At 41.3% G+C, this 22,906-nt stretch overlaps 1 protein-coding gene across 6 annotated transcripts in view; it reads left to right on the top strand.

Annotated features, from left to right (window-relative positions):
• The window catches only part of GRK5 (G protein-coupled receptor kinase 5), a 229,624-nt gene that overhangs the window by 19,453 nt on the left and 187,265 nt on the right, over positions 1-22,906 (top strand). For 3 of the 6 annotated variants that reach the window (XM_048857811.2, XM_075131058.1, XM_048857810.2), the window contains one exon: positions 4,308-4,368. The exons of the other annotated variants lie outside the window; for them this stretch is intronic. The gene's annotated coding sequence lies outside the window, so the exon portion shown is untranslated. The remainder of the gene's footprint in view (positions 1-4,307; positions 4,369-22,906) is intronic. 6 annotated transcript variants of the gene reach the window in all.

Genomic DNA, 22,906 nt, shown 5'->3' with positions numbered 1-22,906 from the left:
CTAATGCAAGACATTGCAATGTTTGGGTGAATGCCAAAGGCTCAATTCAAGTTGAATGGTATTACATTTTATTTAATGGAATAGAGTGAAATCACCATCATTTTCCGTTCAACCCACTGGTCCCGGGTGCCTTTCTTTTTAAGTTGGGAACTGCGGAGAAATGTATCTGCGTGCCAACTCCTTTCACTTTGACAAATAAGCTAAAATCCCAGCATACTACAGACATGGAAAGAATGGCAATACCAATCCTATCAACGAGGCGAGCATAGAAAGCACACGGACATCGTTTATATTCTGGAATAAGTGATCGTTTGACCACTGCTCCTCATTCATGTAAGTGATCCGTGCTCCCCAGCAGCGCCTCACTGTAAAGCTGCTGTTGCTCTTCTTTCTGCAGGCAATCAGAGAGTGAAGGCGGGAATCCCTAAACTGCAGAATAGTTTTCCATAATGCACATTGCCACTTAGAAGAAAGTCTCTCTCTTCAGCAGGAACTCGGCCTCTAACATGCTAAAGAGAAGTGCTGCTATGGCAAACTGCTTTTAAAGGTCCCGATTCTGGAGTGACTTCCACAAGAATGCAGGGGCTTGGCAGGATCAGAGCCGAAAAGAGCAGAGTGATCATTCAAATCCTCCATTCTTGGCATGGCAACAATACGATGTCAGTCAATGCATTTTAACAGCCTGGTGCCCCACTTTTCTCGGAGCCAGGTACTGTACCTGTGAAGATGGCACTCGCTTGTCTGCAAATAGGGAGGCATTATTTTCTGATGGAACACCAATCTGGGAGGCAGGAGACTTGGGTGTGTTCCTAGTCCGCCATTGGTTCACTGCCTAACCTTGACCATCTACCCTTTCCCAAAATGGAGTTCATGATTCTATATCTCTCTTTATGAAGCACTTTACTGTTATTAGACTCAAATATTTGCACTATTAATCGGAGGAGCATGACATTCTTTGCAAACATTGCTGAAACCTCATAACATCTTTGGGAAGTAGGCAAATACCTATAGAATTAAAAATAAATCAGTAAGATTTTCTGAATTTTCTCCAACTTTTAAAAACTTTTTTGTTTAAAGTTTGGGAGATTCTGTCTCTTTCTTTAGTCTAAAAGGCAATAATCCATTTGATCAATTGTATAAAGAAATGGACTAGTTTACACAGAACAAGGAGCAGTGGTGTCAAGTTGCAATGGGGGAGGTCTAGGTTGGATATTAGGAAACACTATTTCCCTATGGAGGTGGTGGAATCTCCATCCTTAGAGGTTCTTAAGACCTGGCTTGACAAAGCCCTGGCTGGGATGATTTAGTTGGGATTGGTCCTGCTTTGAGCAGGGGATTGGACTAGATGACCTCCTGAGGTCTCTTCCAACCCTAATGTTCTATGATTCTACACAGCAATGTCCAAACGTTTGAACCATTTAATCAATTGCTTAGGCTTTCTTCACTGTTTCCAAGATACCAGCTGGCATAGGTGCTATAATAGTTTGCCTGCCTTGTTCCACTGCCTTGGGACAAAGTTACTGTACCAGATCTTGAGACTTGAAAAATATCATTTTGAAGAGTAGGCATCCTTTCTCATTGGGGGTTTCCACCAAAATGTTGGCAACTTGATGTAATAATATTTGATCCTATTTTCCAGCCGTAAATATCCTATAGTGTATAGGCCCATCTGCCGATGGAGTCTTGTCCAACACATTTTTCAGTGGAGGCATAATAACAATATTAGGAAGTAGATGGGGTTTCTGTTTTCTGCTCATGTCAGTATTACAAATAGTGCTTAGAGGCCCCCACCAAGAACTCAGTTTTCCTGAGTCCCAGGCCAAAGCCCTACCCACCGAATCACACTGCCTTCTACAGCAGATGCTAAAAGGCTATGAGACCTATCCAGTTGCTGTCTCAGGCCTCCTCTCTCTTTTTTTCTGAAGATGAGCTCGTCCTATCCCTCAGCAAACTTCTGGACAAAAGCTCTGTAACCATGAAGACCTTCCGCCTTAGGTTTCATTGTCTGTTTTTCTTGAAGGACACATGACGTTGGTGTACAGAGATGCGTATCCACCATAGAACCTTGTATATGATCAGATTGAGATCTGAGGAAACCTACAGAGTAGAAGCATGGCAAAGTACAACATAAAGCAGTGGTGTGCAAACTTTTCCGGTCACACCCACCTTACCATTCAGGGAATTTATCCCCCTCCCCTCCCACACACACACACTTACTTGTAATCTGAAGTAATCCTTACTTCTGTGCTGCTGCTGGCGGCAGTGCTGCCTTCATTGCTGGGTGGCCAGAGAGCTGCTGGCTGGGGCATTCAAGTGGCATGGGGGAACTCTTCTTTTCATCCTGCTCCTGTGCTCCCCTGCCATACCCATTCTGTTTTTATCCTGCTCCCGTTATTATCCCGAGGGGCCTGTGGGACCTACAGGATCCCAGTTTCTTTGTGCCACCCCGAGACTCTCTTGCATGCTTCCCAGTTTGTGCACCACTGGCATAAACTCATGCTACTGTAACTATCTGTGGAATAGAATCTGCCATATGATAGAGGTTGCCCAAGGCCTCTTTGGTGGCCAAGAAAACAGAAGAAATTTAATTATATGGAAATGAAAGGATTTTTATTGGATAATAGTAAAGAAATAAGTTTTAGGTATACAAGGTACACTAAATAGGGGCCCACAGCTCCCCAAGGTATTACATAGTGACAGAATAAATTCCAAAGTAGGTGCTCACACTACGTATCTTATTACGAGCAGTATTGTATTTCAAACAGTTCAACCCTTCCTCCCCTCCAAATAGGGTCAAATACTTTGGACTTTGAAAAACGTATGTTTAAAATGTTGTCTTAGGTCTTTATAATAAGCAGCAGAAACATGATTTGGGTGCTGCGTTAGGAATATGTTATTGTAACTTGGTAGACTAGTTGAATTATCTCCACCCCCTGCATTACAAGAAAAAATGTCAACAAATAGCTCATTTAAAGCAAATGTCTGCAAGGGCAACACTTCACGATTTGACTCGGAGAGCATGAATTCATTCAGCTTTAGATCCAGACAGCAAAACACTGCCCTGGCTTTTAGCCAATGGTCGACTTAAGCTTTGCACTTTTTGGGGTCAGATTCCTCCTGTATGAAGTGGAATTTCTAATATTGTTCACTTTTATGGAAAGCAAAACATATGGCAGGAAGAACGATAAACCTTGCATAGCAGAAATGAATCCCATCAGTGAAACTTTACTTTCACCCCTACTACTATTTATTCATACCAGCTATTAGTCAGCATGTTAGGGCCTGAAGCAAAGCTCATTGGAGTCAATAGAAAGACTTACATTGACTATGCCCAGTGAAGAGTCTTTAACCTCTAGAGATTTGGCTTATGAATCCTGCTGTAGGATATAAGTGACAATAAATTTGATGGTCTCATTCTAATCCATGTAAACAAAAGCTGCAGTTTGGCTCTTCTGAGAAGCAGTCATGCTAGAAGTAACAAAGTTGTTTTAAATAGAGATAAAAAGTCTTTGGACAGACATCATCTGCCTGTATCATATCCAATTTAAGCCCTAATAATGAGTTCCTCACTATCACCTAGCCCTAAAATAATTCCCAAATTAAGGAATAAATCCTTCCAAAATATCATAGCCATACACATCCCCAGAAAGATTTAAGGAGACACTGTTAACTTTTCCTTCCATTGTTTTTTCTCTTCGTGGTTTGTAATCTCATGGTTTCATGATTCATTAATCTTCTTTGTATTTTTAACCTTATCACTAATGCAAGCCGCTCTGAGAGCATTTGTTTTTCTCCTTTTTAAGCAACTGCTGTATCAGACTAGAAGGGGGAGCTCCTTATATGTTGATTTCTGTATGATTGACCAAAATGGCAATGATTTCTTTAAAAAAATTCTCTGAGAAAGAGGTAGTAATCGACTTTCTTTATTTTGAATGAAGAGGATAGTTTCAAGCAGAGTATAACAACATCAAGACAGACTGAATTTTAAGTTTACACAAGTGCCTGATTCTAGTGCATACGAGTCATGAATGTATGGCTCCCAGCAGTAATTAATGTTAGTGAAATGTGGAACTAATAAATGTCTCTAGTTAAAGACGAAAGTATATTTTTAATAATCCGAAGAATATTGTGTAAATTCCCATATGAGCAACAGGATGTATATCTAGATTGATATGGTGGTAAAAGTACAGATTAAAAGTAAGTACTGTATGTGCAAAACTATTTCCTCTCATACTTTCCAGCCAAAGCCTGAGTTCATGATTCCATTGAGCCTTTAAAGCCCAGAGCATTTTCCTGCATTTCTTTAGGCATTTGGTGATGAGGACATTTCCTGCAGGGGAAAATAATCTGAAGATCAAGTATGGACAGGTAAGTAAAGGATGCTTGGTTTTAACCTGAGAATATGAGCCTGTTCCTGTAGCTCTTAACTTTATTACGTGAGTAGTCCCATGGACTTCAGAATGGTGCGAATGGGATGTCACCATCAACCTCAAAGGGACAACTCGTATGTAAAGTTACTTGTGTGTAAGTGCTTTATGAAAAGGCCCTATATTTGTAAATTTCATTGAGGGAATGATCCATAATTCTTCCTACTTTAGGTATTTATCTGGTCACTGTCACCAGAATATCTGAGCACCTAACAGTCTGTAATCTGTTCATCCTCGCAACACCCCTGTGAGGTAGGGAAGTGCTATTCTCTACATTTTTTTAGATGGGGGAACTGAGGCACAGAGAGGCTAAGTGATTTGGTATGGGTCATATAGAATATCTGTGGCAGAGTAGGGAATTGCGCCCAACTCCCAAGCTAACACCGTACCCACTGAGCCATCCTCTCCCTGTCCAGCCACAGGCTTTTCTTTGCATGAGTGTGCAATGTGGTGTCCAACAAAGCCATTTGTTGCTACTCAGAATGCTGGCTGAGCACTTGATTGATGTCTCTTCAATCCTCTCAGACCCTGCTCATCTGGGGTAAAATCCTGGCCCCAATAAAGTCAATGGCAAAACTCCCATTGACTTTCACTCCTGGGCAGGAAAGGACCTAAACCCATTCTGTTACTGATGGGGGATTTGGAAGAGTAATTTTTGTAATTCACTTTCAAGGTGCACCGAGTGAGAAGTTTTTGTAAGTTGTTGGTACTTTGTAATTCTGCAGGTGTTATGAAGGGCATGAAACTGGAGAATTTAAGCTTGGTGGTTTTGTTAAAATCATTTTTACATGGAAGTTCGATGTTATCAAAGCCAAATGAGTTTTTTCCCCTTATACATTGAAAATTTCTCATATGATAAAACTGAGGATGAAATAAATTGTTTTAAAAAGACAACCAATCTCAAATTATGGTTTGCCATGAAATCTGCCATGAGGAGATGTATTAAACATGTCTTTATTTGTGACATAAATTGTTTAGATGATAATGATGATGAAAGTGAACATTTTCCATGAATTGAGGCCTGGTTCCTATATAATGTAGCACCTTGTTAACAAGAATTCAGGCACCAGTATCCTATCCCACTCAGAGGAAACAGTCTGTTTTTTATTCAGTGTACACATTTTTGAAGCTCCTTAACCCACCTGTTTATAAATGATCCCACAGACTCTGCTTCTAATCCCAAATGTGCCTAAAAAGTGGTAGAGTCTGATGGGAAACGTGTAGCTGTAATAGATGTGCTGCTATGCCCTGTTGAATTTAGTTGTAGTGTTTATTTTGATGACCTAGAGAAAACAAGCAAATAGCCAAGAAAGCTCAGAGCTGCCTGGGGCACTCCCTTTTCTCCAAAATATATATATATATACACAGTGCATTGGTATATATACAACTGACACTAGTGAAATATAACCATTCTTTTTCTTTATGTGAAAGTCTTATAGAATTTAATGATAGTGTTTATAGAAATTCTTCTAAAAATCTATGGAATTTAATAGATATCTCTATAGTAAGTTTTTGGTTTTGGTTTTAGCCTGTGCATTCAGAAATTCATGAATTTTGCTGCAGGATCTAAGATTGCATTAAAAACCATAAATTTCTAATCCTATATGGTTATGAAAGAAACTTTCCAAACGTGAAAGGGGGGGTACCTGATGCAGTGTATTCCTGCCTGAGTTTTCATAGAACCTGAAACAATAGGTCTGAGACACATGAATTGCTCCCCATTCATCTCAACAGGGATCTACTGATGTCAGTTAAAATGTTAATATTGTCAGCAATTGAATTTTTGATCAGGTCAGCAGAAATATCCAGCTAATATGTTTATGTCACAGTCCCAAACTTCCTCACACATCTTTCCAAGAGTCCAAAACTCCAGCTATCTTCCACCCTGCTACCAAAAACCCCAGGTTGTCTTCTAACAAGCTACCAACACAATCAGCTTCCTCATTGAGAAACTGTACATTGCAATTATGTGTTTTCAATACAAGATTCTTCAGCACACTGAAAATACAAATTTCAGGACAGCACAAAACAAGTTGATTTTAATATAAAATAGAACAACACAAGGGTAGGGTGAAGATAAAAGGTGGAAAAAACAGGCAAAGTCATGGTAGGGGTCTACTATAGACCCCTGAATCAGGAAGAGGAGTTGGATGAAGCAGTTTTAGAACAAATAACTGAAATATTCAAAACACAGGACTGGGTAGTAATGGGGGACTTTAACTACCCAGACATGGGTGGAAAAGTAATATGGCAAAACACAGAATGCCTAGTAAGTTCTTGGAATGTATTGGGGACAACTTTTTTGTTTCAGACGGTGCAGGAAGTAATGGGGGCGCGGGGAGGTGGAACAGCTATTTTAAACTTGATTCTGACTAACAGGGAGGAATTAGTTTCAGAGCTGAACGCAATTGGGTGAAAGTGATCATGAAATGACAGATTTGATGATTCTAAGGAAAGGAAGGAGTGAGAGCAGCAGAATAAGGACAATGGACTTCAAAAATACAGACTTTATCAAACTCGGAAAACTTGAAGGTAAGACCCCATGGGAAGAAAATCTAAGGGATAAAGGAGTTCAGGAGAGCTGTCAGTTTCTCAGAGACAATATTAAAGGCACCGCAGCAAACTATCCCAATGTGAAGGAAGGATAGGAAGAATAGTAAGAGGCCATGGCTCCATCAGGAGCTCTTTAATGACCTGAAAATCAAAAAGGAATCTTACAAAAAGTGGAAACATGGACAAAGATGAGTATAAAAGAATAGCACAAGCATGTAGGGACAAAAGCATAAAGGCTAAGGCACAAAATGAGTTATGCCTAGCAAGGTACATAAAAGGCAATAAGAAAAGGGTCTATAAATACATTAGAAGCAAGGGAAAGATAAAGGAAAGTGTAGGTCCTCTACCAAGTGGGAAAGGAAAGCTAATAAGAAGGCTGAAATTTTAATGCCTATTTTGCTTCAGTCTTACTAAAATGGTTAATTATGATCAGATACTTAACACAAGATTAACACCAGGGAGAGGGAAAAGACAAAATAGGGAAAGAACAGGTTAAAGAATACTTGGATAAGTGTAGACATAGCCTTAGATGTATTCAACTTGGCAGGGCCCAATTAAATTAATTCTAGGGTTCTTAAGGAAGTAGCCAAAACAATCTCAGAACAGTTAGCAATTATCTTCAAGAAAACATGCAAGACAGGTGAAGGGACTGGAAAAGGGCAAACACATTACCTTTCTTTAAAAAAAGAAACGAAGAGGACCTGGGGAATTATAGAACAGTCAGCCTGGCTTCTATACCTGGAAGAACACTGGATATCTGTAAGCAGCTAGAAGATAATGGTGTTATAAGGAACAGCCATCATGGATTTGTCAAGAACAAATCATGCCAAACCAACCTAATTTCCTTCCTTGACAGGGTCACTGGCCTAGTGGGTGGGGGGGAGCAGTAGATGTGATATATCTTGATTTTAGTAAGGCTCTTGACACAGACCCATATAATATTCTCATAAGCAAACTAGGGAAATATGGTCTGGATGAAATTCAACCAATTATGCACCCATATTTGGTAAAGATTTTACTCAAAGAGTAATTATCAATGGTTTGCTGTCAAACTGGTAGGGGTTATCTAGTGGGATCCTGCAGGGGTCAGTCCTGGGTCCAGTACTAGTTAATATTTTAATTAATGACTTAGATAACAGAGTGGAGAGTGTGTTTATAAAATCTGTGGATGACACCATGGTGGAAGAGGTCCCTTTGTTTTAAATTCTAATTCTCTCCTCCAATCTTGACAAATTGGAGAATTGGTCAGAAATCAACAAGATGAAATTAAATAAAGATAAGTGCAAAGTACTTCACTTCGGAAGACAGGAAATCAAATGCACAACTACAAAATGGGGAATAACTGGCTAGGTGGTGGTACTGCTGAAAACGATCTGGGTGTTATAGTGGATCACAAACTGAATATGAATCAACAGTGTGATACAGTTGCAAAAAGAGCTAAGAACATTCTGCAGTGTATTAACAGGAGTGTCATATGTGAGGTCTCTGCTGAAGTACTGTCTAATTCTGGAAGCCACGCTTTAGGGAAGATATGGACAAATTAGAGAGAGTCAAGAGGAGAGCAACAAAAATAATAAAAGGCTAAGAAAACCGAAGCTGTGAGGAAAGGTTAAAAAGATCCTCTTTTCTTGAGAAAGAAGACTGAGGGGGAACCTGATAATAGTCTTCAAATATGTTAAGACTGTTACAAAGAAGACAGGGATCTCTTGTTTTCCATGTCCACTGAAGATAGGAAAAGAAGTAATGGGCTTAATCTACAGCAAGGGAAGTTTAGGTTAGTTATTAGGAAAAACTTTCTAACTATATACACAGTTAAGCTCTGGAATACGCTTCCAAGGGAAATTGTGAAATCCCCGTCACTGGTGGTTTTTAAGAACAGGTTAGACAAACAGCTGTCAGGGCTGGTCTATGTTTACTTGGTCTTGCCTCAGTGCAGAGGGCAGGACTAGATGACCTTAAGGTCTCTTCCAGCCCTACAGTTCTCTGATTCCATGCATTATTCATTTTCATATTTAATTCAATAGCAATCTACATTTCAGAAAAAAAAATAAAAATCTGAAGCTGCCACAGAATCTCCAGTTTGCTACACTGGAATGCTGCAGAATCCAGAGGCCTGGATTTAGGAGAAGAAAATAATGTTTATTAAGGGGAGAAGTTGATATAAGGGAGGGGCCATGAAAATTACACTAATTCCTTACAGTTTCAAATATACCTTTGTCTTTTCCTGTCTCTGTGTGTGTGAGAGAGAAAGAGAAAACTAGTGTGTTTTCTTCATGTCTGTTGAAGCAGTATTGAGTCTTCCAGTGATTTCCCCTTCGCCTTACGCCCCACGGCCTACATGCACTGCATTACAGATCCATGGGCCAGACCCTCCTCAGCTCATGTAAGTGAGCTAAGCTGCACGGAAGTCAGTTGAGCCTGTACTGTTCTCCCCAAATGAGAAGCTCTGTCCCTCTGGTATTTCCCATGAAGACTACTTCAGGAGAAGTGCCTGTCTATGGCTGTGGGGAAAAGGGGTGGACACCCTCTAGTGGTGGATTTTTGTATCCTTCAGTTGTATCCTTTATCCTGTTTCTCTACAGGAAAGTACTGTACAAAGAGAACATGCTTTTCCTCTACAAAAGGATGCCATGAAAATCCAGGAAGGCCTTTTCCTTTTCTTTCTTGACCTTGCTGCTTAAATAGCCTGTTGTGCATTATTCTGCTAACTCCATATGCCCTCAGACACTTTCCAAGCCAATGTTCCCTGGCATGCCTTTCAGCCGACCTCTCTCACGTACCACATTACTTATTTGGGATCCAAATAGCCCCTTCCTCCTGCACACGCCTTGACCACTCTCTGTGCTTCCCTGTGACCCCTGAAATGCTGACTCATGGAAGCAAGGCTATGAAGCACTCTGCCCATGATACAGACAGTATGTCTCAGTTGTTTCCAGCTGCTGGGTCAGTGAGGTTTTTGTTGTCCCTCATTATACTTCTTTGCCTTTCCTTCTAAAGACCAGCGTGTCATAGCTTAGCCCTTTCCTGGCAGGTTTGGAGCTGTACCTTTCAGCACCACACTTTCACACACACATTCCTTTACAACTCACCTCCTTTCTCTCTCAGCCTAAAATAACCCTCCACTTACTTAGGGGCTTAGCTATAGGCAAGACCAAGGTCATTTGCAATTACAACTGTTCCATTCCCTTTTGCTTCTCTGTGGAAAATAACTGTATGGCTGTCCCTTCACATTCTGTCCTTTGTTCCCTCTTCCTCAGCTTGATCGTTCTGAGCCAGTAACAAACGGTATCATTTAATCATGCAATTTCTTTCTACAAATGACCTCTTTCTCCCTGTCCATAGCGTTTCCAGTCAGGGATGCCTCATGTTCCAAGGATGGCAGGCTAGGTATATTTACTGTGGTGTTTGGAACATGACTGCAATTTTAAGTTTTATTTTGGGGAAAATATTACTTGCTTCAGGGTACAAAAAGGACTGATTGGCTTATGCAAACCATGGGGAAGATGGCAGACCCCCACCGTCCCTGGCTTCAGTGTAACCCCAAGTACTTTCCCTGCCTACTTTAATGGCATAACTTGGAGTTATAAGGAGCAGGGACTATTGAGGCAAATTCCTGTGTTATCTTCGCTCCACATTTTTTAAGCTGTGCATAGAAGGGACCAGATCAAAGCTCACTTGAAGTCGATGGAAAAACTACCATTGACTTCAGTGGGTTTTGAATCAGGCCCATAATGTCTGAAATCTGCATCTGTTGATGTGTTAGTCAAGACAAAGTCACAAAGGCAGTGATAGTAGCATTTCAGATAATGGAGTCTACAGCACACATTAATGAAAAGCTAAATGGGAGATGTGATTTGATGCAGAGCAGTCTCTTAATGATTCTGAAAAGTCTCTTAGCATGGTGTGCAAGTAAGAACAAACTAGAGCTCAGAAATTCTCTTCTCCTTTCCTATTATCTAGCAGGAAAACCTCCTTCAAACTAAGTGTGCTGCATGGAACTTCCTTTGCTGCCTTCATTTTTGGAGACATTTAAATGTTGGCAAAGACGGGGTAACATTATCCTGGGAAGCTTGGTAAAAGTTCTATTTTAAATGGGTGGGAAAAGGTGGGTGGGGTAATATCTTTTAAAGGGCCACTGTGTAGCTCTGATATCCTGGGACCAACATGGCTACCACAACACTGTCTATTTTAAATGGTGCATTTTAGCTATCAATTTACTCCAAAACGATGAATCTCATTTCCTGTGCAGCCCACAATTTAAACAGATGTTTGCCAGTGTTGTCTCTCAACGTTTGAGCTGGGTTAATACATGGGGCCACTGGCTCTTTCAGTATCTGATGTTATTGGATTCCTAGCTCTGTGCAACGGCTCCCAGTGCAGCCCTCAAGGTTTTGGGTTTTGATGCATAGACACAATGTCCTTGCTTTGGAATACTTCTCCTCTCAGTACATGTACCACTAGATTGCAACAGGGGAAATGGAGAGAAGGTCACCAAATAGTGATGGATTCTTGGGGACGGGGGAAGGCTCCTACCAGTCTGTGTGAAGAGAAGTCATGCACATTAATTAAGAAATAAGCCACACCAGAATATACATGATGGGCCTTAATGCATTTAGCTGTGTGTGACAAATAACTCACAAAGGCACCCGTGGCCAAGTTACATGTGTTCTCATGTGTCTGATTGTTCTGTTTTTTAGATACACTCTACTGATAAAGGTTGGGGCTTTAACAATATTTTCCGTAGAAAATTCAGTGTTTTACATGTCACTGTGCCAGAAAAAAATAACTTCCTGGGAAAGAAAACAAATTTATTATTCTCAAGACTAAAAGTCATTTTTGTATCCCTTCCCTCTACCTGCTGGAAACAGATCAGCTCAGCTGTGTGTCCTAGACTCTACAGAGCACTGCTAATAGACATTCTCCTTGAGCTCAAGGTGTATGGGCAATAGGAGTTAGTCTATACTTGCTGTCAGTATGAAGTCCTGTGTGGCCCAGCAACAAGGGTGAAATGCTTTTTGCCATGTTTATTATACTGTAGCATATCATCACCTGTAAATGCATGGAGAAAAAGAAGGTTGGCAAAAGATTATCTTGCTGGCACTGTAATGCTCTCCAGTTCTGTGACATACGTTCAGTAGACATTTGCCTCCACCAAAACCTTGGATCTAAAATTCAGTTGTGAGTTAGCCGCTCATGGCCCGATCAGAACATCCTGAAATTAGGGAAAGATTGGATCTAGGGTGTGGGTTAGTCAGTGGTGAGGTCTTAACTGTGCATGCTTTGTGAGCTGGTGCATACCCGGCACATAGTTAGAAATATCCAACCATCTAATCAGAATGTAGTTTGGAGCAATTACTGTCCAAAGCCTAAGTGAGATGGGAATCTCACACCTCCAGACAGACACATGCGTAGAGAGATGAGGCACCCAGTCAGTGAGGCGACGTACAAAGTAATATTTTGTTCCCGATTTTCAAATGAACATAGTTGCAGAGATGAATGCAGAGGAGATACTGAGGGGTGAGCGGTAGGGCGGGGAAGTGAAATTGTAGGGAAATACAAACTCAAAGTGAATAAATACTGAACAATAATAATACCATATTATGTGTACATACAATATAATATTACTGTGGAATATTATTTAAATAGTGGTTGCAGACAATGCTTGAAACTTGCTAGGTAGGTTTCAGCATAAAGTTTATTCTCCTCCACAATTCCTCTGCAGCTGCTTTGACCCCCACTCGCTCCTCGAGTCCCTCCACTGCCACCTTCTCTCTTACTGCTTCAGACTCAAGTTCCTCATTCTTCCCCATGAGGTCCCATGTAATCTTGCCTCTCCCCATGTCTCTGCTCTGTTACCTCTGTGCTCTATGCTCATGTGTTCCTTCTCCCACTGCCTGCTTTCTGCCTTGTGTCACATTGCTCCTGGGCCTGGCAGAGTTTTCCTGTCATCTCACCTGCCAAGCTCCCTCTCTTACCTCCTTCAAACACACCTACAGTCTCCCCTCCTTTCTTCTTCTCAGCAATCCCCATTCTTGCTTTTACCTGCACTGTTGTCTCCTGTCCCTTCTTCATGTTGTTCTGGATCTATTCATATTGTAAACTCTTGGGGGCAGGGAACATCTCTGCAGGTGTTCTGCAAAGCCCCTTGTAGGTTTAGGGCACTCTCGAATGCTTTATAATTGCTATCCGTGAACCTTTCAAGCTCACCTGGACTGCACCTGGTTCTTCATTGAAGCCATAAATAGTGACTTTGGGGTGGGTGGACTTTGTTGGTCATTTTTGCATAGTATTGGGTCCATATAGGAATTACCATACTGGATCAGACCAATAGTCTCTCTCTGAGAGTGAGCAGTACCAAATGTTTCTGAGGAAGGCATAATACCTCCATAAAGGACAGTTCTGCAGTAACATATCTATGGGGAAGTTTCTTCCTCACCCAATCAGGAAGTAGCAGAACAGGTGAAACTTGATTAGTTGGACTGAGCTTCACTTTAAGTTTTTGGTGTTATCTGAACCCCAAGCCCAGGGGTTGCCAACACCCCCATCTAACCTGATGGTGCATATATGGCCAAACTGAGTCCCATAGAGCTCTACAACTGAGCCCAAGTCAAACAGTGCAAAACAATATATTACATTCTGGGCAAAGGGACTGTGGAAGCAGCAAAGACTGTTTTGAGCTTGGCATTTCAGTTATCTGCAAAAGGATATCCTGCCAGAAATGTTTGATGACATATTTGTCAAAGGGAGGCTTAAGCCAAGATGCTGTGGCTGCTGTTGTATTGAGCACAGTAAGAAAAAAATTCTGCAAAATATGCTTGCAAAAACACAGCCCTTGTTAAAGAAATAAGGAGCTGTTCCCAAACACAGATACATTCAAGATACAGCTATTTTTTTTAAATTATTTTTTAAGTATCAGGAAATTAAACAGTAAAAGCTGTAGTGTCAGCCAAAGTTAACTCTACCTAATACTTTTGGCTTGGCCACCAGACCTGGTAGGCAAGCTCCATGTGCTGTTAAATGCTGTTTTGATTACATTTCATTTTAAACTTAAAGGCCTTTGTGCAGGTTAAACATTCTGGTCCTTGTGTTTGACTTTGTTGCAGCAGTTTAGACTGTGTGTATGTGTCACCCACTGGCCAGTGTGTGTTACAGGGTTCCCTCTTTGCCCAGTCCGCAGAGGATATGATTGTTGCCTCCATCTAAGGAGCCTTAACCCTTTGGCTCAAGCTGTGTCAGCTGATGCTTTTATCTCTGGAGATTCCCAGTTCAATCCCTGCTGTGTCAGACAAGAGGGTGGCTGTCTACCACCACTGTGTCTGATGCTCGTTGTGTAACTTAAGCCATCAGTACAGCCAGGTAGAAAAGGCAAACCAGCAATTTTAGGGCTATTGCAGTGGATTTTAACCTGTTGTCCACGGACCCCTGGGGGTCCGCAGACTGCGTCTAAGATTTCCAAAGAGGTCCATGCCTCTATGTGAAATTTGTTAGGGACCCGCAAATGAAAAAGGTTGCAAACCACTGGGCTATTGCAATAACAGGCAAACAACTGTCCTCTACTGGATGCAATCAGAGATGTCCTCTTCACCATGAAAATTTAGGTTTTTTTTAAAGGTGAGTTCAGTGCAGCTACAAAGTAGATGAACTCCCTGGACAGGTATTGTTTCCTGTTGTATGTACAGCACCAAGCCAATGCTGGTATGTACGTACAATGTCAGGTCTTTTGTTACTGGCACCCAACAAATAACAGAAAACTGTCTAAGGCAGTTCTAATGGATGTCAAAACATGGCAGCCCTCTCCTTCTCATTGGTTCAAACTAGATGCAGTTTATTGGCTTTTTTGGGATTACTCCTTTGGGGACCATGTGTTTCTGTTCCAGAGTTTTCTAGGAACAAGCAGTAACTAAACTGTCTTTCAGCCTCCGCAGGGTTTGACTGGGGTTACAAAGAGAGAAAGAGAAAACTGAGTTCCTTTCATGCTTAGAGCCAGTTCATTGTGAAAGTCTGTGCTGGAATCTGGCAGGACTCTAACTATCCTGGAATGACGAAACCAAGTTGGGAATCAAAAATACAAACAGAGCAAAGTGTTCGAGAAGGACAGCTTCTGTCATGGAAATTGATGCTCCATTTACTCAGTCCTACTGTCTGGTTTTCTTAGACATACTCTACCTCCTGCAGGGTTTCTAAGAAAATCATAAGAACTGGTCCCACAAATGAAACCAGCAGGCAAATTCTCTCCTCAGGTGTAGGCATTTCAGGCAGTAGACTTCAGGGGGAGTTTTACACTTAAATCCAATGTGAAGTCTGTTAATCTCTAAAAATTGCTTAGGTTTTAAAAATAAAGGGTTTGGCTTGCTGGCTAAGTAAAGGTTAGGAAAACTGAAAACTGCATGACTTGCCTATCTAGTGGTTAAACCAAGACTAGGGAAGCAAGTGGAGTGCCCCAAGGGTCGGTCCTGGGGCCGGTTTTGTTCAATATCTTCATAAATGATCTGGAGGATGGTGTGGATTGCACTCTCAGCAAATTTGCGGATGATACTAAACTGGGAGGAGTGGTAGATACGCTGGAGGGGAGGGATAGGATACAGAAGGACCTAGACAAATTGGAGGATTGGGCCAAAAGAAATCTGATGAGGTTCAATAAGGATAAGTGCAGGGTTCTGCACTTAGGACGGAAGAACCCAATGCACAGCTACAGACTAGGGACCGAATGGCTAGGCAGCAGTTCTGCGGAAAAGGACCTAGGGGTGACAGTGGACGAGAAGCTGGATATGAGTCAGCAGTGTGCCCTTGTTGCCAAGAAGGCCAATGGCATTTTGGGATGTATAAGTAGGGGCATAGCGAGCAGATCGAGGGACGTGATCGTTCCCCTCTATTCGACATTGGTGAGGCCTCATCTGGAGTACTGTGTCCAGTTTTGGGCCCCACACTTCAAGAAGGATGTGGATAAATTGGAGAGAGTCCAGCGAAGGGCAACAAAAATGATTAGGGGTCTGGAACACATGAGTTATGAGGAGAGGCTGAGGGAGCTGGGATTGTTTAGCCTGCAGAAGAGAAGAATGAGGGGGGATTTGATAGCTGCTTTCAACTACCTGAAAGGGGGTTCCAAAGAGGATGGCTCTAGACTGTTCTCAATGGTATCAGATGACAGAACGAGGAGTAATGGTCTCAAGCTGCAGTGGGGGAGGTTTAGATTGGATATTAGGAAAAACTTTTTCACTAAGAGGGTGGTGAAACACTGGAATGCGTTACCTAGGGAGGTGGTAGAATCTCCTTCCTTAGAGGTTTTTAAGGTCAGGCTTGACAAAGCCCTGGCTGGGATGATTTAACTGGGAATTGGTCCTGCTTCGAGCAGGGGATTGGACTAGATGACCTTCTGGGGTCCCTTCCAACCCTTATATTCTATGATTCTATGTCTACTCGTTACTGTATGGACCTGGCAGTTAAGGGCTTTATTTCATTCCCAAGATCTACCATTGGCTCACATTATGATCTGTAGCAAGTCACTTGGTCACACTTTGCCTGCATTTCTCCCTCTGTAAAATGGGGTGAAAAGTACTTTCCTGCTGCCTGGAGAAGTCTTATGAGGCGTAATTAATTTTGTATAATGTGCTTTGAGATTCTCAAGTGAACGTCTCTACAGAAGAACAAAATGTTACATTATTTCTGTGTATATGATGATGATGCATGCCTCAAACTTGTGTAACCCCATGTTTATTACGGCAATCCCTGCCCTCAGTTTGGCTTCTGTACTCAGAACTACCCATTTGTATACCCATAACAAATGACCATTTTGATTTACAGTCCCTCTGCCCCACCCTGTTGCTTTAATTTAGACCAGTTTTTAATTTGTTTAAACTGGGGCTTGACTCAGTCTCCTCCAGTGAGCCTTCTTGGGGCAAGGACCATCACCAAGCAGAGTGGGGTTCTGGTCCTTGACTAGGACTCTGAGACACTATGGTAACAGGAATAAGAAGAGTTAAGGGAGCTTGTAGGGAAATGGCAGATGTTGAGACTTAGACTAGATGTGTGACAGTGCTAAGGTGGGGCAGGTCAGAAACTGAGGTGGCCATGGTTTTTGTGGGTATATGGAAGATGAATTCTGAGGGCAGTAGCCAGCAGCACAATGGTGAGAGAATGGGAACAGATTTCAGTAAAACAATGACTTCAGGATCCTTTCTGTTAACTCCATCACAAGTAACTATATTCTGAATTTAATAGTCAGTCAGTCAGTCTTTGAGTGTACTTAGGCTAGGATGAAGTTATTACCTTACAAACTTGCCATATTTGTGGGACTTTCTGGTATCCACAGCATCATCCCACTGTTTATTAACATTTTCTGAGATGTTATTAATGGACTGAGGGAGTACTGGCCATTCTATGAACTTTCTCTTGCTGTTTACTATCATTATCTTAAGATTTTTGACCCATACAGTAACAGAATTAGAATTGGATCCAAACCAAAATATCTGGATCCAAACGCCCTAAACTTGGGGAATGTTCAGATCCAAATTTTGTGGCTTGGCTCAATCTCTAAGCAGAATAAAACCGAACTGCCTGGAATTAAAAATCCTTTCAGAAATTATTATTTTTTCTTTTTAACAGAGTTTAACATTTTTTTTCTTTTCATTGTTTGCACTACTTCTTAGTAACCTGAAAATGCAAGACAGATTTCCCTATGGATTGTTTTCTAAATCCGTTAGTAAACACAGATTAGTTTTATACACTTCTAATAGAGAGGAAGCCAATATACACTTCTACCCCGATATAACGCGACCCGATATAATTTCCCTCTCAATTTTATTTTCTCTCAATTTTAGTTTGGATATTTATGACTTTTTTTAATTTTATGGGGAGTATCAGCACAGAGTCAGATAAGCTTAAACAGGCCTTAGCATCATGGTTATTCTTGTAGTGCAATACCAAAACTCTGCTGTATTTTTGACATTCAAACTACTGAAAAATATGTACGAGTGTTAAAAGCAAGAAAAAAAAAGTCAGAGGTTGGGTACTGTATATTGATAAAATGAGTGGTAGACCTCCACAGAGACACATTCGAGACATTGCTTTGATTTCATCTTTGAAGAGAAATAATGTCCAAAGTGCATTTCCTAATATAGCATTCAAATCTCCTGGTTTGAACAAAACTGCCAGGGCCTCAGAAAACTAATCTTCTCCTAAAAGTAATACTTCAATAATTCATGTCAGTTTGGTATTTTAACTAGCTGGGTACGTAGCACTTACAATTAAAAGATGAAGGTAAATTATTTTCATCCAAAGATGTCAGCTGTAATAAATCTTCACTCTTTGGAACTTGTCATGCATCAGAGGCATTGCTTGGAATTTCAGAGCTCTGAGCTGCTGACTCATCTCACCAGCTGGGGGCATCTTAATGCCTGCCTGAGCATTCCAATGGGCAGTAACTCTCAACTGTTTTGTTCCTTTCTCTTCTCTACTCCAACAGTGGCTCACTTAGGCCTGTCCCATGGTTATCCTGTTTCTGGACAGTTTACACAACTGGATTTTGTTCCAGGCATTTGGTTCCTGCGGCTAACTGCTGGCATGAGCTGAATGTACTTCTGTTCTTTTAAATAAACGTTTTCTTAAGTATTTGGCATTGGCTGGGATCAGTTGGTGGACACAAGACCTAGCTAATCACTTTTGGTGACTTGTTTTGACGATGTCCTGGCTAGTCTCTTTTGTTAAGTATGTTTAGGTTTGGGTCCCCCTTTTTTATTTGTAGTTTGTGCCGGGTAGTATCCTTTGTTATGTTTTCTCTTACAAGAATAGAGACATGGGCTGCAAGTACAGATGATGACCAGTCGACACACTGTATTTACCTGTATGGCCTTGGGAAGGATGATGACTTGATGTGAGATCTGCTTGAGGATTTTTCAAAGTGCAATATCCCAGGCCAAACTCCTTGCAGCATAGCTGGACTCTCTGTTATATTCTCCTCAAGAAAGGAGTCCTTGCAGTTCAGGAGGCTAATGACTCTACACTGGAGACAGGCACTTCAACAAAGGTCCCATCTAATAGGCCATGAAACATCACTTTGACAGCCATGGAGTGTTCTTCATCCTCCCATTGCTGGGATCCAAAGGGCCATCTTGAAGCTTTGATATGCTGAGGGTCTTGATCCATCATCCATGTGAACTTAGTCTTCTCCATCTAAAACTGAAGGATTGGACCTTAATTATTTCTGGACTTTTGAAAATTCTTCCTCAGAAATATGACCTCGAGTTCATATGCAGAATGTCCTGCAGCATACAAGCAGTACTTTCGTGGCGTATGCTGGCATTTTTATCAGGGAGTGGCATAAAGCCACTGAACTGACTGCAGCTTGTGTGGCACATTGCTGTGGTATTAGAAAAGGTTACTTTGTGCATAGTAGCATAAAATTTTGATCCTGTTTATTCTGTTGCAACCATTGTATGCAGGATTCGGAGTCCACCTGTAGAAGTTTTTTTGTTTTGTTTTGTTTTTGTTTCTTTCCAAGAAACATCTTCTGTAAAGTCTGCTGGAAAAGTTATCCGAGTCTCCAGAATGAGAGCCCTTCTGCAGCTCATCAGTGAATTCCATCTCCCCGTCCATATTGTGATGTTACAGTGTTTGGGGGTAGTACTATAGAATACTGTCATATTCTCTAAGGGCCAGGCCAAGTCCATTGTAAAACTAAAAACTTGTGGGTTCTCCTTTGTTTTTGCACAGAAAACAAGATCTATTTCTGCTTTGTATTGTGTAGCTCATAAATGTATGGCTCCCCGTTTCCATAGCATCTGGGCGCCTCACAGGAAGTTAGTGGTTTTCAACAAAAATGTTCAGGTTCTTGTCAGAATTTTTCAGTTTACAACTGAATGTCTTCAGGTTTCTGAAAACCAGAAATATATAACTACATAAAAAGGTTTGCAGAATTTCAATGAAAACTTGAAATATTTCAATGAAAACAAACCAACCACACATTTATTGATTCATTTGTTTTTCTGAACATTTTTCATCAGGGGGACAGTATTGCCTGATCTGCTATAGCGATATGACCTATCATTCAGTCTACCTCTGTCTCAGTTTTTCCAGCTGTAGAATTAAGCTAATGCTTCCCTACCTCATCAAGTGCTGCGAGGCTTAATAGTGTGTTGGCATTTTTGAAGTGTTTTGAGATCTTCAGATCAAAAGTGCTCTAAGAACAAAGGCTCACATTACAGCATTCTCCATTTTATATAATGGGTTAGTTTTTTTTCAAAGCACTTCATAATCCTTAACCACACCTGACCAATCCACTGTGGGGGAGACTAGTATTATACCCATTGTACAGATGGAGCAGCAAAGGCACAACAAATGAGTGACTTGCCCTAAGTTGCAGCATGAACACTGGTCTTAGGAACTAGAGAAGTTCCTGGATCTCGGCCTCGAGATCATGTCTTTCTCCTGTATATTGTTTACTGTGCTTTAATGTTGGATACCTCATAATAAAGTAGAATAAACAGTTTCTAACTGCAAGATGATACATCAGTATGTGGCATTGTGAAAGTCATAGGCATAGATTTAAAAATCTAAGAATTGGTGCACTTTTGGTGCTGATGATGCTTTAACATAGTTCAGAATTTCATGCCATGGAGAAAGTCACTGAGAACTGCAGAAAGTCCCAGGGCATCACATATGTGTCTCTTTAAATTAATGAAGACTGAAGTGGGAATTCCCACTGGTATGTAAACACAGTAGGCAGCAAATTCCCCTGGGATTTCCTGAAAAACCAGGGTATGACAGTAAATTAATCTGACATCAATTAATGTTTGTTTGCGCCTTCTTTTGTGGAACTGTTGGTGAATAGTGTCTGGGAAGGAAGGGGAGGGAACAGAGAGAGTAGAATGTTGGTTAATGACATCGCAACTGTTCTGTAGCTTAAGTATACAGTATCTTTGTAATCAAGTGCATAGCTCTGACACAAGTATGAAATAAATCTGTCTATGTTTAAGCTGCTGGGAGCAGCCTACATTGCCATAACAAAATCCCATGTCACATAAAGATCATCTAGCCTACAACCAATTCTATCACAGACTTTAAAAAATAAATGTGATGTGATTATGTAGCCTGGTGGGGACAAACAGACAAAAATGAACACGTGAACAGATCATCCTATTGAGAAAGGAAGTATTACGTGTGTTGGTAACAAGACATTCAGAGCATCTGTTGACCTTTCTCATTATCAAGACCTGTTGATGTTTCTTTACAAAAGGCATTTAATTGTGCCATGGAACCTTTCCTAAAGTGCCATCTGATATTTTTATGTTGCATCCAGTGATGTGTGAACAAAAAGGTTTAGATCCATTTGATTTGATTCAGATAAAACATTTAAAACCCTTTCTGAAAGTTATCTGAATAATCTGAACCTTTCAGGTCTGTGTACCCTGAAGAAGCTTAAAAACAACAACTGAACATCAGCCTCATACTGGGGTCATATTCACTGCGCTAGTGTAACCTACTCAGGGGTACCCTCTGTTCCCCTCTCCAGAACTCGATGAGCCTGCTGCTACAGCTTTGGCTTCCAGAGCTGTGTCTTTTAGGGTGGGCAATAGAGGCTCATGCATTTAGAACCAGAGATCCCAGGTTCGGTTCCTGCTGCTGCTGGTCCACCCAGGGGTATGGTGGTAGAGTGCCCTTAGCATCCGCCCCAATCTCAGCATTGCTCTCAATGTCTGTTGCTTTATTCCTTCCCTCAGTAATACTACAGGATTTTAGGGAACTTGTGAAAATACCTTAAGAGTGTATGTAGAACACAGAGGAGCACCACTACTTGGGGCAGGGGCCATCCATCTGTTTTAAGTGTTAATAATCAGCTTTTAGTTTTCTTGATAGATGGACGGAATGGCAAGTTTCTTTTCAGGCCTTTATTTCCTTTGTTGCACATTTTTTAGATAGGAAGGTATTTCTTCTTCCATCTCCTCTACCTCAGCACACTCAGGAGAGACAAACAGGGATTTCAGTTTCTATTCTTCATCCTTTCTAGTGACTCCGATTCTTAAATGGGAGGGAGTCTGAGTTTCTGGATGCTGATGATTCCTTTGCTAATGATGACACATCCGTACATATATTTATGAATGTCCCCTGGACCTAAACCTAGAGTTAAGGGGCTTGTCTCGCTTTCATTAGCTCTGGTCAGAGAAATATAACAAATGAGGACATGCTGCCTTTCCTCAACAAGCACCAGATCCCGAGAGATGCTGAGCACCTGCTTGTCCCAATGAAGTCAGTGGGGGTTATGGTACTCAGATCTCTCTGGATTCAGCCTAAAATATGCTCACAATAAGTTGTGGGGCATCTCTTGGCATACCTGGAGTGAGCTCACCCCATCTCTGTGAAGCTGCCTGGTATTTCTGCATCTGAACTTTTGAATATTCATTGCACAAATAAAAAGTTGTCCACATTGGCTTTGCTGGAATGGCCATTAGGAAGTCTTACAGTTGCCCCCACCTCTGAGAGACTGCGACTGCTTGGTGTCTTGTTTAACACTCCCCCTGATGCAGAAACTGAATTCCCATTTCCCTCCTCCCACCAAGTTATTGCAAGAATAATCCTGGCCTGCATTTCCTGATGCTGGTTCTTTAAGAAGCTACTCAGGTAGGCTTAGTGATTTATTTCCTTTCTTCATTACTTTCCTCACTCTGTGATGCTGGCTATAGCTGCCCCTTTCTAGGCTTGCTACACTGCCAGCAGAACAAAACAACACACCTTGCTGGCTTAACACTTTTCAGCCCAGCTCCCAGAGAACTCTGATCTCCCACTCCCCTTCCCTTCCTGGAAAGGAGAAGGTGCCGAGAGCACAAAACTCAAAATTTAAAAATATCATGAGAACAAAACTTTGTGGCTTTGGCCTGTTCAGAAATAGCCAAGGAGAAATTTACTCACTGGGCCTGATTCTTATTTATGCTAAA

This window comes from Caretta caretta, chromosome 7 (assembly GCF_965140235.1).
Source record: "Caretta caretta isolate rCarCar2 chromosome 7, rCarCar1.hap1, whole genome shotgun sequence".
Lineage (NCBI taxonomy): Eukaryota > Metazoa > Chordata > Testudines > Cheloniidae > Caretta > Caretta caretta.
The sequence above is the reverse complement of the archived record's forward strand: the minus strand, read 5'-3'. Positions and strand labels throughout refer to the sequence as shown.